At 35.9% G+C, this 8,274-nt stretch overlaps 1 pseudogene; it reads left to right on the top strand.

The window, feature by feature from the left end:
* Positions 1-219: 219 nt before the first annotated feature.
* LOC149193807 (F-box/kelch-repeat protein At1g22040-like) lies at positions 220-4,093 on the top strand (annotated as a pseudogene).
* The last annotated feature ends 4,181 nt before the right edge of the window (positions 4,094-8,274 follow it).

The raw sequence follows: 8,274 nt of genomic DNA, 5'->3' as shown, positions 1-8,274 counted from the left end.
TGTGGAATTAAAGAGTCATGTGGTCTTTGCTGTCATCGTTATCGTCCGTCTGATTTGATGTTATACGACTCGAATAATTTCTACCGTTGGATCAAATAGTCGGTTTCCATAATAACTTTTCAAACTACCTAGCGCTTGCCATACTCAAGAACCATTGTTTCTCTCTCATCTTCGGCAACTGCAGAAACATGTCAGAGATTAAGGTGAAGGTGGAGCGTTATGGGTTGTGGAATTGAAGAGTTTTATTTTTTCAGTATTTCTGTGGGTAAATTAGCTGCAACTCCATTCGCTTCTGAACGCTGCCATCTTGATTTATGCAGGTTTATGGTTGAAAATTCTTTAAAATTGTCGAAGGCTTTGTAGTGGAAATTATGATTTTGAGGATTTTGAGCTGAAGCCCTAAGGAACTCTTCAAATTTGAAAATAGAGCTTGAAATACTACTGATCTGAAGCCAGGCGTGCTAATCTGGTGTAAAATTGTGTATATTTTGAATTCAGACCTTAAATAATGTTTATTCGGACAGGCATTTCTCTCAGCAATCGTTTTAAAAGTTATGCATTGCTGATATTTAAATTTTTGTGCAGGCATGTGACCGCCTTAGTGAAACAAGTCTCGGGCAATTCAGCAGGTACTTTTGTTAAATAAATTGTTTGAATTTGGGCCGAAGTATGAAAAAGAAACGACTAATCGGCCAAATCCGGATGAAATTTTAAAGGAATCTGCGTCTATTTCTTTGCTTCGCGGTTCACAGACTGAAAGTTCTTTGGTAGGCTTATTTTCTTTTCATTTTCGTGTAATCGAGCTTAAATCTGAAATAGCAGGATAGCTCCGATACATCGCTCAGCAGAATTCTTTCTTAAGCTCTTTAGCTGCGAAGCAAGCTGCACCTCACCCGACCAGATTTTATTCTGGGGATGTTGATGTCTACGACGAAGTGCTCGCAGAGAAGGTATACACAGGTTCACAGTTCGATTCTCGTAAGGAGGGCCAAAAATTTTCAAAGATATGCTTAAAATTTTAAAGTTCAATATGCGCGGGCACTCGCAGTAATAATATTGACCGTGACCGGAAATTGACGGCGACGCGTCACAAGAAAGGGAACACAGTACCTGTTGGCGTATCCATTAAATCCTACGATTATGCCATCCACTTATGGAATGGCGCCGCCTATCACGAGTCTCATCTGTTTGAGGTCTTTCCTTCCGATCCGGCTGAGAACCATGAGGTATGGCCCATTATCTATCCCAATTTGGCATGAAACAAAGTCAAAAATTGATCCAAAACTAGATCAAGTTTGGGGCATCAGAACATGACTTTGTTGTTTCAGATGCGAAGATCCGATCACTTTGTTGTTTCTGATGCGAAGATCTGATCACAAAAAAGTGTTTGATACAGAGCAAACAATAAGCACATGAGGAGCGCAGTAATAATTCGACTGCCTGTGCAGTACCCATGGAACCTGTAGTTTGTATTATTGAAATAGTTATTTTTACGCCGTAAGGCGTTTCCTCTGAGATGAAATTTACTGTGGTCTTTGCTGTCATCATTATCGTCCGTCTGATTTTTACGCCGTAAGGCGTTTCCTCTGAGATGAAATTTCTTGTGGTCTTTGTTGTCATCGTTATCGTCCGTCTGTCTGATTTGATGTTAGACGATTCGAATAATTGCTACCGTTGGATCAAATAGTCGGTTTCCATAATAACTTTTCAAACTACCTAGCGCTTGCCATACTCAAGGAACCATTGTTTCTCTCTCATCTTCGGCAACTGCAGAAACATGTCAGAGATTGAGGTGAAGGTGGAGCGTTATGGGTTGTGGAATTGAAGAGTTTTATTTTTTCAGTATTTCTGTGGGTAAATTAGCTGCAACTCCATTCGCTTCTGAATGCTGCCATCTTGATTTATGCAGGTTTATGGTTGAAAATTCTTTAAAATTGTGGAAGGCTTTGTAGTGGAAATTATGATTTTGAGGATTTTGAGCTGAAGCCCTAAGGATCCATTGATTTTTGCGATGGTAAGATTCGCTTGAATTTCTATTTCATGTTATAGTCTTCCATTTGCGACGTCTTTTGTTTGTTTGTTTGTTTGGTTAAATTCCCTTTTGTGCAAGACCCTTATGGGACAGGAACTTGGCCTCCTCTGCATCGTACCTATAATAAACCGTCTAGACACAGTTAACAATGAAATGTCACAACAGAGTACAATTTACCTGTGGGTGAATACAACCAAAGCTAATATAATGAAAATTCGGTTTATCATAGTAACGGCACGGGAAACACCGTTTTCTACGGCCGTTTTTGTTAACCTGTATTTTTTCAGAGCTCAGTTCGTTGTAATTTGTTTCTTTAGAGTTCGTTCTCAGCTCTGGTTTTTTGCTCTTTGCATATATTTATTTAAAAATTTCAGGTACCAAATTCCCTTCCTGTGTGTTCATAGATTCCTGCAATGAAGCATATGTTTACCAATGAAGTACCAAATGCACCAAATTTTAATAGAATCCAAAGGGACGAGAATTTCTGCAAGAGCTGTGCTGAATTTCAAACGCTTTGATTCGACTGTCTTTGGGCCTTCGGATCCTTCGCCATGCATCTCATCTAAGGATTTTTCTATCATATTCTGAATTGCCTCTACTTTTTCTTAATGTCTTGGAGTTTGGAAAGGAGTTCTATAGATGTAACATTTGGATATTCTTTATGAATGTAAAAGTGTTTGCAGTTGTTTGCATCATTCACAAAGAAACCTGAAGAGTAGAGTTTCACTAAGCTCATCAAACTGAGAACTACTAGCACTCCTAATAGCAATTGAAGACCAGATACCACCTAGGTCGATTTCCCTTTTTGAAAACAAGTTAATCTCTGCATTAATTTTAAGTTAATCTCTGCATTAATATATATGGGTAAAACTCATAGCTTAAACATAATTCCATATATGGTTTAAGAAGTGTACATTCAATTGTAGATTTTACTTATTGTTTCTCTCCGAATGGTATATTTTGGTCTTGGGTGACATATATATACAATTTTTTGAAATTTCCACACATAAACAATAATTAGCAGAAGGCATAAGAAACAAAAAACATATATTTAATGGTCAATTTGTTAAGCATCAGTATGTGAGATAAACTGTATTCAATTTATTTAATTTTTTATTCCAATCTGGCCATAAATCTAGTTGAAACTATATTGAAAATTGAAATTAAATCTGTGTTTTTCATATTTTTGTTGATTTTTCTCTCTCCTCGTTTCTTGAATGTGAAACCTCCAAACTACGTTTCTCGAACCGTTGTCGTTTCTCGTTTCATTTCCCGTTTCTCGTTTCTGGTAACATAGCTGCACGGGCTTATTGTAAAACCACTTTCCTGAACAACAACCTTTATGTGGTAGGTGGAGTGAATAGGGGCAGAGGTGGATTGACTCCACTTCAGTAGGTAGAGGTTTATGATCCTGTTACAAATACCTGGACCCAAATTCCAAACATGCCATTTGCACGAGCTCAATTTCTACCCACAGCTTTTTTGGCAGATATGCTAAAACCAATTGCTACTGGAATGATATCATTTAGAGGAAAACTATGTGTACCACAGAGCTTATATTCGTGGCCTTTCTTTGTAGATGTTGGTGGTGAAGCCTATGATCCTGTTACTGATTCTTGGCTGGAGATGCCAAACGGTATGGGAGATGGTTGGCCTGCAAGGCAGGCAGGGACAAAATTAACCGTTGTGGTGGATGGTAACTTGTATGCATTGGATCCTTCTAGTTCATTAGACAGCGGTAAGATTAAAATGTATGATCCCCAGGAAGATACATGGAAAGTCATTTTGAGGAAAGTACCTGTTGTAGATCACACAGATTCAGAGTCACCTTACCTACTAGCTGGATTCTTGGGAAAGCTTCATGTTATTACGAAAGACATTAGCGACAATGTCGTTGTTTTGCAGGCTGACACAAGCGAAGGTGCAGTTACATCATCTTCATCGTCATCGACCTTCGATCCTTCTACTAGTATTTCTGATTCTGAGGTTGATAGGAAGAGCATTGCTAGTCGACATTTTGGCTTTATTGAGCTAGTTAGCTGTCAGGTCCTTCAGATCTAAGACCAAGGTTAACATTTATTTTTCTTCCATGCTGTGATTACTTTGTAAATATTATGAAAGGAGAGCTGCTCAGGGTAGCATGATTCACTGTATGGGGCTATTTTTTAACTCGAAACCCCGTTTTTCACAACCACTCATTGCTTTGTCTCTCTAAGAGTTTACATCTCTTACTGAAACAATTGATTAATATTGTACAACTCTTCTGCCAACACCTTATATGGATATCTTAATATATTATTTTCAGAGATGATGGTCAACGGTAGTTTTTGCTGGAAATAATGTTATGCATAAAATGAAAATTCTATGCAGACATAGCACCTAAGCATGGGTAAGGTTTGGAAGGGAAGTTTCCTTGTGCCATAAATAACAACAGAATGTATATATAACACATTTTCCATTTTGATCTGGTAGTTAATGCTGGAATTTGATGGGACCGATAAAAATGTCCCTTATAACAGTTCTATTGACATTGTGAATCAACGATCTTTGTATTACATGCTCTATAGATATGTCTTATATGTCTGATAGTAAAGTAATCATGCGGTATTGCATTGTATTTGTTTTACCTTTTCTTTGGCTAGTTTTGTATGGTTTGTTTGTAAGAATAAATTTATCTTAGCCCAAAATACCAACTTTTCACCACTTAAAACGTCCATAGTAAAAGTAAGTTTTATGCATAAAAGGTTATATGTTTGGTTTTCCTGCTTTCAGCTTTAAATGTTGGACATTTATTTTTTTGTTTTCATTCAATTTTGCTAACAATTCTGTAAGTAGACCTTGCTTGTTTTTATGAAATGAAAAGGTTAAAGAAAAGTGACTTCATATATGGTTTTAGGAGTGGTGTTGTTGTTATACATTAAGTAATAGTGTATGTAAATATTATCAACTCCATGTTGAGCACCAAAGGAATTAACAGCCTCCTCATTGCATTCACTGTGTTAAGTTCCTTTCACTAAAGAATCCCTTTCAAACCCACCAAGGCTAAAGAATGCACTTGTTTCAAGTAACCATACATTCATCAAATTGTTCGTTATGCAAATGGATCAATGTATTTTTTGAAAGGCATAATTTCATACTAATTTGTTGTGTAAGGTGTTTTCCAAATTCATTGGCAAGGGTATCATATGTAAAGATGCAATCGTTTATCCAAAACATAAAGTGATTTTAAAACTAATATGAAGTCTGATGAGACTAATAGAGATTAATGATCAAAATTGAATCCTTCCTAGCTCTTTCAAAGGGTTTAAACTTGTTCTAAAAAGGTAATTCAAAAACACCTTGAAAAAAAGTCAAATTTTTACATCGCTTATCATTTGTAAAGGAAAACAAATATTATATATTTCAAAAGAAGAATTACAATTTTAATGACCCCTCCAATCTCTCAAAGCTTCATTGCTTAGTGACAATTGTACCTTAAATATTATGTCAGGATAGATGTAAATCATAAGATTCAAGTTTTAGCACCCAATACTTCACTTTGGAATTTAAACAAGTGATGAACTATATAATTGTAATGGAGTGATGGGTGATAAGATGATAGGTCTGTGGAAGAAACAAGCTACTAGAAGGTTACAAACAAGGGGAAAGAGAAACAAATTTAGAACAACAACTTTACAGGGTTGACACTAGGTTACTCTTGTTGAGATAAGGTGGCAAAAAGGGCTATAACAAGCTTAATAAGAGGTTTTATTCTTAGCATGGGGATTTGCCTTACAACTCAACAATGCAATCGTTTATCCAAAACATAAAGTGATTTTAAAACTAATATGAAGTCTGATGAGACTAATAGAGATTAATGATCAAAATTGAATCCTTCCTAGTTCTTTCAAAGGGTTTAAACTTGTTCTAAAAAGGTAATTCAAAAACACCTTGAAAAAAAGTCAAATTTTTACATCGCTTATAATTTGTAAAGGAAAACAAATATTATATATTTCAAAAGAAGAATTACAATTTTAATGACCCATCCAAGCTCTTAAAGCTTCATTGCTTAGTGACAATTGTACCTTAAATATTATGTCAGGATAGATGTAAATCATAAGATTCAAGTTTTAGCACCCAATACTTCACTTTGGAATTTAAACAAGTGATGAACTATATAATTGTAATTGAGTGATGGGTGATAAGATGATAGGTCTGTGGAAGAAACAAGCTACTAGAAGGTTACAAACAAGGGGAAAGAGAAACAAATTTAGAACAACAACTTTATAGGGTTGACACTAGGTTACTCTTGTTGAGATAAGGTGGAAAAAAGGGCTATAACAAGCTTAATAAGAGGTTTTATGCTTAGCATGGGGATTTTCCTTACAACTCAACATGTCACTCCCATCAAACAATCAATACATGAATAACTTTTGTTTTTTATGCATGAATAGTTGATTTTCCCATATCACATCTTCTACTGGTGGGTTATTCCATTTGATGAGGTACTCAATAATTGCTTAATTTTATAGCTACTTAATCCTTGTTTCAAGGATATTTTTTGGTTCAAGTATGATTTTTTTCCTTCTTCATCTCTGCTAAAATAGTTGGGATTGTGATCTTGTTACCAATTACCCTTGTTAATCAAGAAGTTGTTAGATTATGGTAGCAATGGACATGTGTTCTAGTCTCTATAATGTCTAAGAGGCTAAGGAACACAAGATCTCCAAAACCCAGAAAAGGCTAAGGAACATAAGATCTCCAAAACCTAGAAAAAGTTTCATGAGAAAAGACTTGGAGACGTCTCAATTAAATTAATTAGCCATAATTGGGGAAGTTCAACTTTTCTCTGGAGGCTTCTATGATGAATTCAAATTGATTTTAGCATTAATTGGGATGTAATCATGGCAGTTGAGACTCCAACAAGAGATTATAAGAGTGGGTCTAGGGGATTGGGGAGTGCATAGAGTATTTGGTGAGCAGTTTGGCTACCCAATTGCAGTTATTCACCAAGGGCACAATTGAAGCTAGGGAAGCATCAGAGACAGAGGGATAAACAAAGATTTGAGAGCAAGAGTTTGGAGGAATTTTCCTCAGTGTTTTCTAGTGTCTAGGAGACAGGAAGAGGAGGTCAAATTCATCTATAAAGGAGGCCGCTACAACTAGTGCGAGTAACCAAATTTCCCAGTGCGAGTTGCTGGAGAATCAATGTTTCAATTGCTAGTTTCCATATCAGTATCCCATAGGCAAAGCGAATGGGTTTCAGAAGCAGAAGGAGGCAAAAAAATTTGCTGGAAGGTGATTATGGGGTTGTACGAATTTTCCTCAGCCAGATCTGCGCATTCCAGGAGGAAGTGTGAGTTCCAAAAAGGGAGTGCGAGTGGCTAGTAGGAGGGTAAGTTGATTGCAGAGGGAGACAATTTATCTCCAGTTTATTTTTCCAGTATTAAATGGATCTTTTTTAGTGAGAGGTAAGCATATCATTGTACTCTTGAATTGTTGAAGAATTTATAATAATATAACCATCATCTATTGCACTAGTTTTCCCTTCACAGTTTTTCCAGGGACATTTGTCCAAAAACAACGATGTCAATTTTTGTTGTGTGTGTGCATATTTCTAAGTTCCAATTTTTATATTTAGCAACATTTTTGCTTTGGAGATTGCAATCAGTGAATTTATAGTTATTTTCCATTAATAATTAACAAAAGACAAATAAACTACAATTTGTTAGGAGATAAATATCTAGTAACTGCAATTGTGGAAACATAGAAACATGGAAGATAATATATACATGTGAATATGGAGTAAACTCCAATCTGTAAGCCATACTTCTCATCCTTTGCAACACCTTATAGGGGACATGACACCTAAATGTTAATTTATTGTCCTTCTTTTGTTGCTTGAGGGACATTTGTTTATATGGTTGTAGCATCAAAAATACCCAATCCCCTACTTCAAATTCTCTTTCATTGCAATATTGATATATTTGTTGTTTCATCCTATTTTGTGCTATAACTAAGTTGTCCTTCAATATTTTGAGAACCTCTTGTCGGTGCCCTATTTGGTCATGCACTTATAGAACCTTTAGAGTCCCTTTCTAGGGTGATGTGATGGATGAAGGATGATATCCATAAAGTACATAAATGAAGACATTTTTATGAAGTTTGTAAGGATGTGTTGTAACACCATTCTGCCAAAGGAAACCACTTGACCCATTGTGTTTATTTATCAGATGCAAAGAAATGAAGATAAAATTCTAAAC

This window comes from Pinus tabuliformis, chromosome 2_2, assembly GCF_031772625.1.
Source record: "Pinus tabuliformis cultivar Carrire ecotype Pingquan chromosome 2_2, CPIR1, whole genome shotgun sequence".
Classification (NCBI taxonomy): Eukaryota; Viridiplantae; Streptophyta; class Pinopsida; order Pinales; family Pinaceae; genus Pinus; species Pinus tabuliformis.
Note: the sequence above shows the minus strand (reverse complement) of the source record. Positions and strands in the feature narration are given on the sequence as shown.